We start from the raw sequence: 14,868 nt of genomic DNA on the forward strand, positions 1-14,868 counted from the left end.
GTGTGTGTTCTAATGTGCTCTAATCACATTTTGATCTATTAATGTCAGTCTTTGAATGCTCCATTGTATAAACTACACTGAATAATAATATAAACGCAACATACAACAATTTCAAAGATTTTACTGCGTTACAAAGGCTACATCCCCTCCAACTACTACCAGATAGCAGAGTGGCGCAGCGATGGGAAACCATCCTCTGCGTGCTGGGCCCATAACCCAGAGGTCGATGGATCGAAACCATCCTCTGCTATGTTTTACATGTGGCCAAAGATTAATAGAAAATATCCTAAAGTCAACTAAATAAATCAGCCAGCTAACAAGACACTTTAGAAAAGAATGAGAGATAATATTTTTAACAGGGTGGCCGAAATAGCTCAGTTGGGAGAGCGTTAGACTGAAGATCTAAAGGTCCCTGGTTCGATCCCGGGTTTCGGCAAGTGTTCATTTTGCGAGACTTCTAAATTTGGCCTGAAAATGGGGGGCAGCTGGTTGGAAACACAGGTTCAAAGGGAACATTTAGTTGGGAGATTATGGGTTGGACAAAACCCTAAACTCTCCCCCACTTCTCCCTCCTTCTTTTCACCGTGACCCAACCTATACTCAGAGCATTTCATATTATTCTGTATGTATATCAAAGATACTCCATTTAAAATGATATGTTACATTTAATTTTGTATGTATTATTTAGGAATGTCCATCATCCATTTCATATGATATGAATTACAATTTGTATGATGTTAAGAATTTCCAAAACGTACAATACACTACAAATTGGCAAAATGTACAATATGTTAAGATTTTGCTAAACGTATGATATGCTACGAATTCCAATTTGTCTTTCACGTCTGACTCAATTTGTTTTAATGACATTACACATTTATTTTGGGATCCAACACTGTAAATGTAATTTTAACTTTTTCAATAGAAGGCGAGAGAGGACATAGAAGAGAGGACGCAGGCCTTGAGCAAATCTAATTGAGAAAAGGCCAACAGAGGAGCCTTCTCCCAGAGAGGAAGCACAAGAGTATCCTACCTGAGTCCTTCGCAGAAGAGTTTTGAGATCCGCTACACCCCTTGAATCAGCTGTTTTTTACTGGGAGGAGAAAAGCATGCAAATATTTAAAAACAATATGCTACATATCCTTTTATCGATAAAATGTCTAGCACAACTAGCTACTGTACATGTATTTGTACTACTTTACACATTTAATTTGTGATTAATCCCTTGTAGCCTAAATGTCATTTGCATAAATGATGCTTGAGTGAAGGAGTCTCATTTCCTTCAAGCATATTTGTTTCCACATTTCCTGCTCTCCTTGACAGATATTCGGAATAGTTTGTCACATTATCATCAAAATAATCTGTCAGCCCCAATATTTCCATACTAGGCTGAAATTATTGTGTGATTTTATATTAGGCCTTTGTTTTGTCACACCCAGCTAGCTAAAATGAGATACTTTGAAATTACTTCACCACCGCTTCAGCTAGCTAGCTGTTGATATTGAATACACATGCACTTACTTATGCTTGTGTGTGTTCTAATGTGCTCTAATCACATTTTGATCTATTAATGTCAGTCTTTGAATGCTCCATTGTATAAACTACACTGAATAATAATATAAACGCAACATACAACAATTTCAAAGATTTTACTGCGTTACAAAGGCTACATCCCCTCCAACTACTACCAGATAGCAGAGTGGCGCAGCGGAGCGTGCTGGGCCCATAACCCAGAGGTCGATGGATCGAAACCATCCTCTGCTATGTTTTACATGTGGCCAAAGATTAATAGAAAATATCCTAAAGTCAACTAAATAAATCAGCCAGCTAACAAGACACTTTAGAAAAGAATGAGAGATAATATTTTTAACAGGGTGGCCGAAATAGCTCAGTTGGGAGAGCGTTAGACTGAAGATCTAAAGGTCCCTGGTTCGATCCCGGGTTTCGGCAAGTGTTCATTTTGCGAGACTTCTAAATTTGGCCTGAAAATGGGGGGCAGCTGGTTGGAAACACAGGTTCAAAGGGAACATTTAGTTGGGAGATTATGGGTTGGACAAAACCCTAAACTCTCCTCAACTCCTCCATCCTTTCTCCGTGACCCAACCTATACTCAGAGCATTTCATATTATTCTGTATGTATATCAAAGATACTCCATTTAAAATGATATGTTACATTTAATTTTGTATGTATTATTTAGGAATGTCCATCATCCATTTCATATGATATGAATTACAATTTGTATGATGTTAAGAATTTCCAAAACGTACAATACACTACAAATTGGCAAAATGTACAATATGTTAAGATTTTGCTAAACGTATGATATGCTACGAATTCCAATTTGTCTTTCACGTCTGACTCAATTTGTTTTAATGACATTACACATTTATTTTGGGATCCAACACTGTAAATGTAATTTTAACTTTTTCAATAGAAGGCGAGAGAGGACATAGAAGAGAGGACGCAGGCCTTGAGCAAATCTAATTGAGAAAAGGCCAACAGAGGAGCCTTCTCCCAGAGAGGAAGCACAAGAGTATCCTACCTGAGTCCTTCGCAGAAGAGTTTTGAGATGCTACACCCCTTTGAATCAGCTGTTTTTTACTGGGAGGAGAAAAGCATGCAAATATTTAAAAACAATATGCTACATATCCTTTTATCGATAAAATGTCTAGCACAACTAGCTACTGTACATGTATTTGTACTACTTTACACATTTAATTTGTGATTAATCCCTTGTAGCCTAAATGTCATTTGCATAAATGATGCTTGAGTGAAGGAGTCTCATTTCCTTCAAGCATATTTGTTTCCACATTTCCTGCTCTCCTTGACAGATATTCGGAATAGTTTGTCACATTATCATCAAAATAATCTGTCAGCCCCAATATTTCCATACTAGGCTGAAATTATTGTGTGATTTTATATTAGGCCTTTGTTTTGTCACACCCAGCTAGCTAAAATGAGATACTTTGAAATTACTTCACCACCGCTTCAGCTAGCTAGCTGTTGATATTGAATACACATGCACTTACTTATGCTTGTGTGTGTTCTAATGTGCTCTAATCACATTTGATCTATTAATGTCAGTCTTTGAATGCTCCATTGTATAAACTACACTGAATAATAATATAAACGCAACATACAACAATTTCAAAGATTTTACTGCGTTACAAAGGCTACATCCCCTCCAACTACTACCAGATAGCAGAGTGGCGCAGCGAAAAGCGTGCTGGGCCCATAACCCAGAGGTCGATGGATCGAAACCATCCTCTGCTATGTTTTACATGTGGCCAAAGATTAATAGAAAATATCCTAAAGTCAACTAAATAAATCAGCCAGCTAACAAGACACTTTAGAAAAGAATGAGAGATAATATTTTTAACAGGGTGGCCGAAATAGCTCAGTTGGGAGAGCGTTAGACTGAAGATCTAAAGGTCCCTGGTTCGATCCCGGGTTTCGGCAAGTGTTCATTTTGCGAGACTTCTAAATTTGGCCTGAAAATGGGGGGGCAGCTGGTTGGAAACACAGGTTCAAAGGGAACATTTAGTTGGGAGATTATGGGTTGGACAAAACCCTAAACTCTCCTCAACTCCTCCATCCTTTCTCCGTGACCCAACCTATACTCAGAGCATTTCATATTATTCTGTATGTATATCAAAGATACTCCATTTAAAATGATATGTTACATTTAATTTTGTATGTATTATTTAGGAATGTCCATCATCCATTTCATATGATATGAATTACAATTTGTATGATGTTAAGAATTTCCAAAACGTACAATACACTACAAATTGGCAAAATGTACAATATGTTAAGATTTTGCTAAACGTATGATATGCTACGAATTCCAATTTGTCTTTCACGTCTGACTCAATTTGTTTTAATGACATTACACATTTATTTTGGGATCCAACACTGTAAATGTAATTTTAACTTTTTCAATAGAAGGCGAGAGAGGACATAGAAGAGAGGACGCAGGCCTTGAGCAAATCTAATTGAGAAAAGGCCAACAGAGGAGCCTTCTCCCAGAGAGGAAGCACAAGAGTATCCTACCTGAGTCCTTCGCAGAAGAGATCCGCTACACCCCTTTGAATCAGCTGTTTTTTACTGGGAGGAGAAAAGCATGCAAATATTTAAAAACAATATGCTACATATCCTTTTATCGATAAAATGTCTAGCACAACTAGCTACTGTACATGTATTTGTACTACTTTACACATTTAATTTGTGATTAATCCCTTGTAGCCTAAATGTCATTTGCATAAATGATGCTTGAGTGAAGGAGTCTCATTTCCTTCAAGCATATTTGTTTCCACATTTCCTGCTCTCCTTGACAGATATTCGGAATAGTTTGTCACATTATCATCAAAATAATCTGTCAGCCCCAATATTTCCATACTAGGCTGAAATTATTGTGTGATTTTATATTAGGCCTTTGTTTTGTCACACCCAGCTAGCTAAAATGAGATACTTTGAAATTACTTCACCACCGCTTCAGCTAGCTAGCTGTTGATATTGAATACACATGCACTTACTTATGCTTGTGTGTGTTCTAATGTGCTCAATCACATTTTGATCTATTAATGTCAGTCTTTGAATGCTCCATTGTATAAACTACACTGAATAATAATATAAACGCAACATACAACAATTTCAAAGATTTTACTGCGTTACAAAGGCTACATCCCCTCCAACTACTACCAGATAGCAGAGTGGCGCAGCGGAAGCGTGCTGGGCCCATAACCCAGAGGTCGATGGATCGAAACCATCCTCTGCTATGTTTTACATGTGGCCAATTCAGCGAAGGTAAACCACAAATTAAAAATATTTCTAAAAGCCTTTATGCAATAGAAATGATACCTACATTCAGTTATCAATTCACAAAATAAAAGGAAACTTTGTTTTCAAATAATGTGTTAATATGGTGTTTGTAAGCAATAAGATAACTTATACATAAACTATAACTAATAGAATGGTTGAGTTAGACCACTAATAGAATGGTTGAGTTTTAGACCACGTTAATATTGCATCATCCTGAAGGGTAAACACAACCACCCTCTCATGGACAATGGATGAAATAACAGGTCATTTTATCTGAGCAGTTCTTGAACTTCCATTACACATTGAGAGCCTGTGTCTGTTAGCAAGATGACTCCAGATCAACTGAGGCTCCTTTTCGTACATGTAATCACGTAAAGGTTCGCCTAATAATAACTAAACGTATGTGTGAGTTTGTCACCAGCAGGTGGAAGCATTGTCTTCTAGCAGTTTGGAAAAGGACGTGATTATTCCATCCATGTGGGAGCATTTGTCATGCGCTGTTCGAGAAAGATTAATAGAAAATATCCTAAAGTCAACTAAATAAATCAGCCAGCTAACAAGACACTTTAGAAAAGAATGAGAGATAATATTTTTAACAGGGTGGCCGAAATAGCTCAGTTGGGAGAGCGTTAGACTGAAGATCTAAAGGTCCCTGGTTCGATCCCGGGTTTCGGCAAGTGTTCATTTTGCGAGACTTCTAAATTTGGCCTGAAAATGGGGGGCAGCTGGTTGGAAACACAGGTTCAAAGGGAACATTTAGTTGGGAGATTATGGGTTGGACAAAACCCTAAACTCTCCTCAACTCCTCCATCCTTTCTCCGTGACCCAACCTATACTCAGAGCATTTCATATTATTCTGTATGTATATCAAAGATACTCCATTTAAAATGATATGTTACATTTAATTTTGTATGTATTATTTAGGAATGTCCATCATCCATTTCATATGATATGAATTACAATTTGTATGATGTTAAGAATTTCCAAAACGTACAATACACTACAAATTGGCAAAATGTACAATATGTTAAGATTTTGCTAAACGTATGATATGCTACGAATTCCAATTTGTCTTTCACGTCTGACTCAATTTGTTTTAATGACATTACACATTTATTTTGGGATCCAACACTGTAAATGTAATTTTAACTTTTTCAATAGAAGGCGAGAGAGGACATAGAAGAGAGGACGCAGGCCTTGAGCAAATCTAATTGAGAAAAGGCCAACAGAGGAGCCTTCTCCCAGAGAGGAAGCACAAGAGTATCCTACCTGAGTCCTTCGCAGAAGAGTTTTGAGATCCGCTACACCCCTTTGAATCAGCTGTTTTTTACTGGGAGGAGAAAAGCATGCAAATATTTAAAAACAATATGCTACATATCCTTTTATCGATAAAATGTCTAGCACAACTAGCTACTGTACATGTATTTGTACTACTTTACACATTTAATTTGTGATTAATCCCTTGTAGCCTAAATGTCATTTGCATAAATGATGCTTGAGTGAAGGAGTCTCATTTCCTTCAAGCATATTTGTTTCCACATTTCCTGCTCTCCTTGACAGATATTCGGAATAGTTTGTCACATTATCATCAAAATAATCTGTCAGCCCCAATATTTCCATACTAGGCTGAAATTATTGTGTGATTTTATATTAGGCCTTTGTTTTGTCACACCCAGCTAGCTAAAATGAGATACTTTGAAATTACTTCACCACCGCTTCAGCTAGCTAGCTGTTGATATTGAATACACATGCACTTACTTATGCTTGTGTGTGTTCTAATGTGCTCTAATCACATTTTGATCTATTAATGTCAGTCTTTGAATGCTCCATTGTATAAACTACACTGAATAATAATATAAACGCAACATACAACAATTTCAAAGATTTTACTGCGTTACAAAGGCTACATCCCCTCCAACTACTACCAGATAGCAGAGTGGCGCAGCGGAAGCGTGCTGGGCCCATAACCCAGAGGTCGATGGATCGAAACCATCCTCTGCTATGTTTTACATGTGGCCAATTCAGCGAAGGTAAACCACAAATTAAAAATATTTCTAAAAGCCTTTATGCAATAGAAATGATACCTACATTCAGTTATCAATTCACAAAATAAAAGGAAACTTTGTTTTCAAATAATGTGTTAATATGGTGTTTGTAAGCAATAAGATAACTTATACATAAACTATAACTAATAGAATGGTTGAGTTAGACCACTAATAGAATGGTTGAGTTTTAGACCACGTTAATATTGCATCATCCTGAAGGGTAAACACAACCACCCTCTCATGGACAATGGATGAAATAACAGGTCATTTTATCTGAGCAGTTCTTGAACTTCCATTACACATTGAGAGCCTGTGTCTGTTAGCAAGATGACTCCAGATCAACTGAGGCTCCTTTTCGTACATGTAATCACGTAAAGGTTCGCCTAATAATAACTAAACGTATGTGTGAGTTTGTCACCAGCAGGTGGAAGCATTGTCTTCTAGCAGTTTGGAAAAGGACGTGATTATTCCATCCATGTGGGAGCATTTGTCATGCGCTGTTCGAGAAAGATTAATAGAAAATATCCTAAAGTCAACTAAATAAATCAGCCAGCTAACAAGACACTTTAGAAAAGAATGAGAGATAATATTTTTAACAGGGTGGCCGAAATAGCTCAGTTGGGAGAGCGTTAGACTGAAGATCTAAAGGTCCCTGGTTCGATCCCGGGTTTCGGCAAGTGTTCATTCTGCGAGACTTCTAAATTTGGCCTGAAAATGGGGGGCAGCTGGTTGGAAACACAGGTTCAAAGGGAACATTTAGTTGGGAGATTATGGGTTGGACAAAACCCTAAACTCTCCTCAACTCCTCCATCCTTTCTCCGTGACCCAACCTATACTCAGAGCATTTCATATTATTCTGTATGTATATCAAAGATACTCCATTTAAAATGATATGTTACATTTAATTTTGTATGTATTATTTAGGAATGTCCATCATCCATTTCATATGATATGAATTACAATTTGTATGATGTTAAGAATTTCCAAAACGTACAATACACTACAAATTGGCAAAATGTACAATATGTTAAGATTTTGCTAAACGTATGATATGCTACGAATTCCAATTTGTCTTTCACGTCTGACTCAATTTGTTTTAATGACATTACACATTTATTTTGGGATCCAACACTGTAAATGTAATTTTAACTTTTTCAATAGAAGGCGAGAGAGGACATAGAAGAGAGGACGCAGGCCTTGAGCAAATCTAATTGAGAAAAGGCCAACAGAGGAGCCTTCTCCCAGAGAGGAAGCACAAGAGTATCCTACCTGAGTCCTTCGCAGAAGAGTTTTGAGATCCGCTACACCCCCTTTGAATCAGCTGTTTTTTACTGGGAGGAGAAAAGCATGCAAATATTTAAAAACAATATGCTACATATCCTTTTATCGATAAAATGTCTAGCACAACTAGCTACTGTACATGTATTTGTACTACTTTACACATTTAATTTGTGATTAATCCCTTGTAGCCTAAATGTCATTTGCATAAATGATGCTTGAGTGAAGGAGTCTCATTTCCTTCAAGCATATTTGTTTCCACATTTCCTGCTCTCCTTGACAGATATTCGGAATAGTTTGTCACATTATCATCAAAATAATCTGTCAGCCCCAATATTTCCATACTAGGCTGAAATTATTGTGTGATTTTATATTAGGCCTTTGTTTTGTCACACCCAGCTAGCTAAAATGAGATACTTTGAAATTACTTCACCACCGCTTCAGCTAGCTAGCTGTTGATATTGAATACACATGCACTTACTTATGCTTGTGTGTGTTCTAATGTGCTCTAATCACATTTTGATCTATTAATGTCAGTCTTTGAATGCTCCATTGTATAAACTACACTGAATAATAATATAAACGCAACATACAACAATTTCAAAGATTTTACTGCGTTACAAAGGCTACATCCCCTCCAACTACTACCAGATAGCAGAGTGGCGCAGCGGAAGCGTGCTGGGCCCATAACCCAGAGGTCGATGGATCGAAACCATCCTCTGCTATGTTTTACATGTGGCCAATTCAGCGAAGGTAAACCACAAATTAAAAATATTTCTAAAAGCCTTTATGCAATAGAAATGATACCTACATTCAGTTATCAATTCACAAAATAAAAGGAAACTTTGTTTTCAAATAATGTGTTAATATGGTGTTTGTAAGCAATAAGATAACTTATACATAAACTATAACTAATAGAATGGTTGAGTTAGACCACTAATAGAATGGTTGAGTTTTAGACCACGTTAATATTGCATCATCCTGAAGGGTAAACACAACCACCCTCTCATGGACAATGGATGAAATAACAGGTCATTTTATCTGAGCAGTTCTTGAACTTCCATTACACATTGAGAGCCTGTGTCTGTTAGCAAGATGACTCCAGATCAACTGAGGCTCCTTTTCGTACATGTAATCACGTAAAGGTTCGCCTAATAATAACTAAACGTATGTGTGAGTTTGTCACCAGCAGGTGGAAGCATTGTCTTCTAGCAGTTTGGAAAAGGACGTGATTATTCCATCCATGTGGGAGCATTTGTCATGCGCTGTTCGAGAAAGATTAATAGAAAATATCCTAAAGTCAACTAAATAAATCAGCCAGCTAACAAGACACTTTAGAAAAGAATGAGAGATAATATTTTTAACAGGGTGGCCGAAATAGCTCAGTTGGGAGAGCGTTAGACTGAAGATCTAAAGGTCCCTGGTTCGATCCCGGGTTTCGGCAAGTGTTCATTTTGCGAGACTTCTAAATTTGGCCTGAAAATGGGGGGGCAGCTGGTTGGAAACACAGGTTCAAAGGGAACATTTAGTTGGGAGATTATGGGTTGGACAAAACCCTAAACTCTCCTCAACTCCTCCATCCTTTCTCCGTGACCCAACCTATACTCAGAGCATTTCATATTATTCTGTATGTATATCAAAGATACTCCATTTAAAATGATATGTTACATTTAATTTTGTATGTATTATTTAGGAATGTCCATCATCCATTTCATATGATATGAATTACAATTTGTATGATGTTAAGAATTTCCAAAACGTACAATACACTACAAATTGGCAAAATGTACAATATGTTAAGATTTTGCTAAACGTATGATATGCTACGAATTCCAATTTGTCTTTCACGTCTGACTCAATTTGTTTTAATGACATTACACATTTATTTTGGGATCCAACACTGTAAATGTAATTTTAACACAATAGAAGGCGAGAGAGGACATAGAAGAGAGGACGCAGGCCTTGAGCAAATCTAATTGAGAAAAGGCCAACAGAGGAGCCTTCTCCCAGAGAGGAAGCACAAGAGTATCCTACCTGAGTCCTTCGCAGAAGAGTTTTGAGATCCGCTACACCCCTTTGAATCAGCTGTTTTTTACTGGGAGGAGAAAAGCATGCAAATATTTAAAAACAATATGCTACATATCCTTTTATCGATAAAATGTCTAGCACAACTAGCTACTGTACATGTATTTGTACTACTTTACACATTTAATTTGTGATTAATCCCTTGTAGCCTAAATGTCATTTGCATAAATGATGCTTGAGTGAAGGAGTCTCATTTCCTTCAAGCATATTTGTTTCCACATTTCCTGCTCTCCTTGACAGATATTCGGAATAGTTTGTCACATTATCATCAAAATAATCTGTCAGCCCCAATATTTCCATACTAGGCTGAAATTATTGTGTGATTTTATATTAGGCCTTTGTTTTGTCACACCCAGCTAGCTAAAATGAGATACTTTGAAATTACTTCACCACCGCTTCAGCTAGCTAGCTGTTGATATTGAATACACATGCACTTACTTATGCTTGTGTGTGTTCTAATGTGCTCTAATCACATTTTGATCTATTAATGTCAGTCTTTGAATGCTCCATTGTATAAACTACACTGAATAATAATATAAACGCAACATACAACAATTTCAAAGATTTTACTGCGTTACAAAGGCTACATCCCCTCCAACTACTACCAGATAGCAGAGTGGCGCAGCGGAAGCGTGCTGGGCCCATAACCCAGAGGTCGATGGATCGAAACCATCCTCTGCTATGTTTTACATGTGGCCAATTCAGCGAAGGTAAACCACAAATTAAAAATATTTCTAAAAGCCTTTATGCAATAGAAATGATACCTACATTCAGTTATCAATTCACAAAATAAAAGGAAACTTTGTTTTCAAATAATGTGTTAATATGGTGTTTGTAAGCAATAAGATAACTTATACATAAACTATAACTAATAGAATGGTTGAGTTAGACCACTAATAGAATGGTTGAGTTTTAGACCACGTTAATATTGCATCATCCTGAAGGGTAAACACAACCACCCTCTCATGGACAATGGATGAAATAACAGGTCATTTTATCTGAGCAGTTCTTGAACTTCCATTACACATTGAGAGCCTGTGTCTGTTAGCAAGATGACTCCAGATCAACTGAGGCTCCTTTTCGTACATGTAATCACGTAAAGGTTCGCCTAATAATAACTAAACGTATGTGTGAGTTTGTCACCAGCAGGTGGAAGCATTGTCTTCTAGCAGTTTGGAAAAGGACGTGATTATTCCATCCATGTGGGAGCATTTGTCATGCGCTGTTCGAGAAAGATTAATAGAAAATATCCTAAAGTCAACTAAATAAATCAGCCAGCTAACAAGACACTTTAGAAAAGAATGAGAGATAATATTTTTAACAGGGTGGCCGAAATAGCTCAGTTGGGAGAGCGTTAGACTGAAGATCTAAAGGTCCCTGGTTCGATCCCGGGTTTCGGCAAGTGTTCATTTTGCGAGACTTCTAAATTTGGCCTGAAAATGGGGGGGCAGCTGGTTGGAAACACAGGTTCAAAGGGAACATTTAGTTGGGAGATTATGGGTTGGACAAAACCCTAAACTCTCCTCAACTCCTCCATCCTTTCTCCGTGACCCAACCTATACTCAGAGCATTTCATATTATTCTGTATGTATATCAAAGATACTCCATTTAAAATGATATGTTACATTTAATTTTGTATGTATTATTTAGGAATGTCCATCATCCATTTCATATGATATGAATTACAATTTGTATGATGTTAAGAATTTCCAAAACGTACAATACACTACAAATTGGCAAAATGTACAATATGTTAAGATTTTGCTAAACGTATGATATGCTACGAATTCCAATTTGTCTTTCACGTCTGACTCAATTTGTTTTAATGACATTACACATTTATTTTGGGATCCAACACTGTAAATGTAATTTTAACTTTTTCAATAGAAGGCGAGAGAGGACATAGAAGAGAGGACGCAGGCCTTGAGCAAATCTAATTGAGAAAAGGCCAACAGAGGAGCCTTCTCCCAGAGAGGAAGCACAAGAGTATCCTACCTGAGTCCTTCGCAGAAGAGTTTTGAGATCCGCTACACCCCTTTGAATCAGCTGTTTTTTACTGGGAGGAGAAAAGCATGCAAATATTTAAAAACAATATGCTACATATCCTTTTATCGATAAAATGTCTAGCACAACTAGCTACTGTACATGTATTTGTACTACTTTACACATTTAATTTGTGATTAATCCCTTGTAGCCTAAATGTCATTTGCATAAATGATGCTTGAGTGAAGGAGTCTCATTTCCTTCAAGCATATTTGTTTCCACATTTCCTGCTCTCCTTGACAGATATTCGGAATAGTTTGTCACATTATCATCAAAATAATCTGTCAGCCCCAATATTTCCATACTAGGCTGAAATTATTGTGTGATTTTATATTAGGCCTTTGTTTTGTCACACCCAGCTAGCTAAAATGAGATACTTTGAAATTACTTCACCACCGCTTCAGCTAGCTAGCTGTTGATATTGAATACACATGCACTTACTTATGCTTGTGTGTGTTCTAATGTGCTCTAATCACATTTTGATCTATTAATGTCAGTCTTTGAATGCTCCATTGTATAAACTACACTGAATAATAATATAAACGCAACATACAACAATTTCAAAGATTTTACTGCGTTACAAAGGCTACATCCCCTCCAACTACTACCAGATAGCAGAGTGGCGCAGCGGAAGCGTGCTGGGCCCATAACCCAGAGGTCGATGGATCGAAACCATCCTCTGCTATGTTTTACATGTGGCCAATTCAGCGAAGGTAAACCACAAATTAAAAATATTTCTAAAAGCCTTTATGCAATAGAAATGATACCTACATTCAGTTATCAATTCACAAAATAAAAGGAAACTTTGTTTTCAAATAATGTGTTAATATGGTGTTTGTAAGCAATAAGATAACTTATACATAAACTATAACTAATAGAATGGTTGAGTTAGACCACTAATAGAATGGTTGAGTTTTAGACCACGTTAATATTGCATCATCCTGAAGGGTAAACACAACCACCCTCTCATGGACAATGGATGAAATAACAGGTCATTTTATCTGAGCAGTTCTTGAACTTCCATTACACATTGAGAGCCTGTGTCTGTTAGCAAGATGACTCCAGATCAACTGAGGCTCCTTTTCGTACATGTAATCACGTAAAGGTTCGCCTAATAATAACTAAACGTATGTGTGAGTTTGTCACCAGCAGGTGGAAGCATTGTCTTCTAGCAGTTTGGAAAAGGACGTGATTATTCCATCCATGTGGGAGCATTTGTCATGCGCTGTTCGAGAAAGATTAATAGAAAATATCCTAAAGTCAACTAAATAAATCAGCCAGCTAACAAGACACTTTAGAAAAGAATGAGAGATAATATTTTTAACAGGGTGGCCGAAATAGCTCAGTTGGGAGAGCGTTAGACTGAAGATCTAAAGGTCCCTGGTTCGATCCCGGGTTTCGGCAAGTGTTCATTTTGCGAGACTTCTAAATTTGGCCTGAAAATGGGGGGGCAGCTGGTTGGAAACACAGGTTCAAAGGGAACATTTAGTTGGGAGATTATGGGTTGGACAAAACCCTAAACTCTCCTCAACTCCTCCATCCTTTCTCCGTGACCCAACCTATACTCAGAGCATTTCATATTATTCTGTATGTATATCAAAGATACTCCATTTAAAATGATATGTTACATTTAATTTTGTATGTATTATTTAGGAATGTCCATCATCCATTTCATATGATATGAATTACAATTTGTATGATGTTAAGAATTTCCAAAACGTACAATACACTACAAATTGGCAAAATGTACAATATGTTAAGATTTTGCTAAACGTATGATATGCTACGAATTCCAATTTGTCTTTCACGTCTGACTCAATTTGTTTTAATGACATTACACATTTATTTTGGGATCCAACACTGTAAATGTAATTTTAACTTTTTCAATAGAAGGCGAGAGAGGACATAGAAGAGAGGACGCAGGCCTTGAGCAAATCTAATTGAGAAAAGGCCAACAGAGGAGCCTTCTCCCAGAGAGGAAGCACAAGAGTATCCTACCTGAGTCCTTCGCAGAAGAGTTTTGAGATCCGCTACACCCCTTTGAATCAGCTGTTTTTTACTGGGAGGAGAAAAGCATGCAAATATTTAAAAACAATATGCTACATATCCTTTTATCGATAAAATGTCTAGCACAACTAGCTACTGTACATGTATTTGTACTACTTTACACATTTAATTTGTGATTAATCCCTTGTAGCCTAAATGTCATTTGCATAAATGATGCTTGAGTGAAGGAGTCTCATTTCCTTCAAGCATATTTGTTTCCACATTTCCTGCTCTCCTTGACAGATATTCGGAATAGTTTGTCACATTATCATCAAAATAATCTGTCAGCCCCAATATTTCCATACTAGGCTGAAATTATTGTGTGATTTTATATTAGGCCTTTGTTTTGTCACACCCAGCTAGCTAAAATGAGATACTTTGAAATTACTTCACCACCGCTTCAGCTAGCTAGCTGTTGATATTGAATACACATGCACTTACTTATGCTTGTGTGTGTTCTAATGTGCTCTAATCACATTTTGATCTATTAATGTCAGTCTTTGAATGCTCCATTGTATAAACTACACTGAATAATAATATAAACGCAAC

At 37.0% G+C, this 14,868-nt stretch overlaps 1 long non-coding RNA gene and 8 other non-coding genes across 9 annotated transcripts; 8 read left to right on the top strand and 1 right to left on the bottom strand.

Annotated features, from left to right (window-relative positions):
- Nucleotides 1-363: 363 nt before the first annotated feature.
- trnaf-gaa lies at nucleotides 364-436 on the top strand. The gene has a single exon. It is a non-coding gene; the product is annotated as a tRNA-Phe (tRNA).
- Nucleotides 437-1,877: 1,441 nt separating this feature from the next.
- On the top strand, nucleotides 1,878-1,950 carry trnaf-gaa. The gene has a single exon. It is a non-coding gene; the product is annotated as a tRNA-Phe (tRNA).
- A 1,437-nt stretch (nucleotides 1,951-3,387) lies between these two features.
- trnaf-gaa lies at nucleotides 3,388-3,460 on the top strand. Its single transcript has one exon. It is a non-coding gene; the product is annotated as a tRNA-Phe (tRNA).
- Nucleotides 3,461-4,073: 613 nt separating this feature from the next.
- LOC124033148 lies at nucleotides 4,074-8,201 on the bottom strand. The gene is made up of 3 exons (XR_006838322.1): nucleotides 8,137-8,201; nucleotides 6,092-6,152; nucleotides 4,074-4,108 (listed from the first exon to the last, which is right to left on the bottom strand). It is a non-coding gene; the product is annotated as an uncharacterized LOC124033148 (long non-coding RNA).
- trnaf-gaa lies at nucleotides 5,426-5,498 on the top strand. The gene has a single exon. It is a non-coding gene; the product is annotated as a tRNA-Phe (tRNA).
- On the top strand, nucleotides 7,471-7,543 carry trnaf-gaa. Its single transcript has one exon. It is a non-coding gene; the product is annotated as a tRNA-Phe (tRNA).
- A 1,315-nt stretch (nucleotides 8,202-9,516) lies between the features above and the next one.
- trnaf-gaa lies at nucleotides 9,517-9,589 on the top strand. Its single transcript has one exon. It is a non-coding gene; the product is annotated as a tRNA-Phe (tRNA).
- A 1,969-nt stretch (nucleotides 9,590-11,558) lies between these two features.
- trnaf-gaa lies at nucleotides 11,559-11,631 on the top strand. Its single transcript has one exon. It is a non-coding gene; the product is annotated as a tRNA-Phe (tRNA).
- Nucleotides 11,632-13,604: 1,973 nt separating this feature from the next.
- Nucleotides 13,605-13,677, top strand: trnaf-gaa. Its single transcript has one exon. It is a non-coding gene; the product is annotated as a tRNA-Phe (tRNA).
- The last annotated feature ends 1,191 nt before the right edge of the window (nucleotides 13,678-14,868 follow it).

This window comes from Oncorhynchus gorbuscha, linkage group LG04 (assembly GCF_021184085.1).
Source record: "Oncorhynchus gorbuscha isolate QuinsamMale2020 ecotype Even-year linkage group LG04, OgorEven_v1.0, whole genome shotgun sequence".
NCBI lineage: Eukaryota > Metazoa > Chordata > Actinopteri > Salmoniformes > Salmonidae > Oncorhynchus > Oncorhynchus gorbuscha.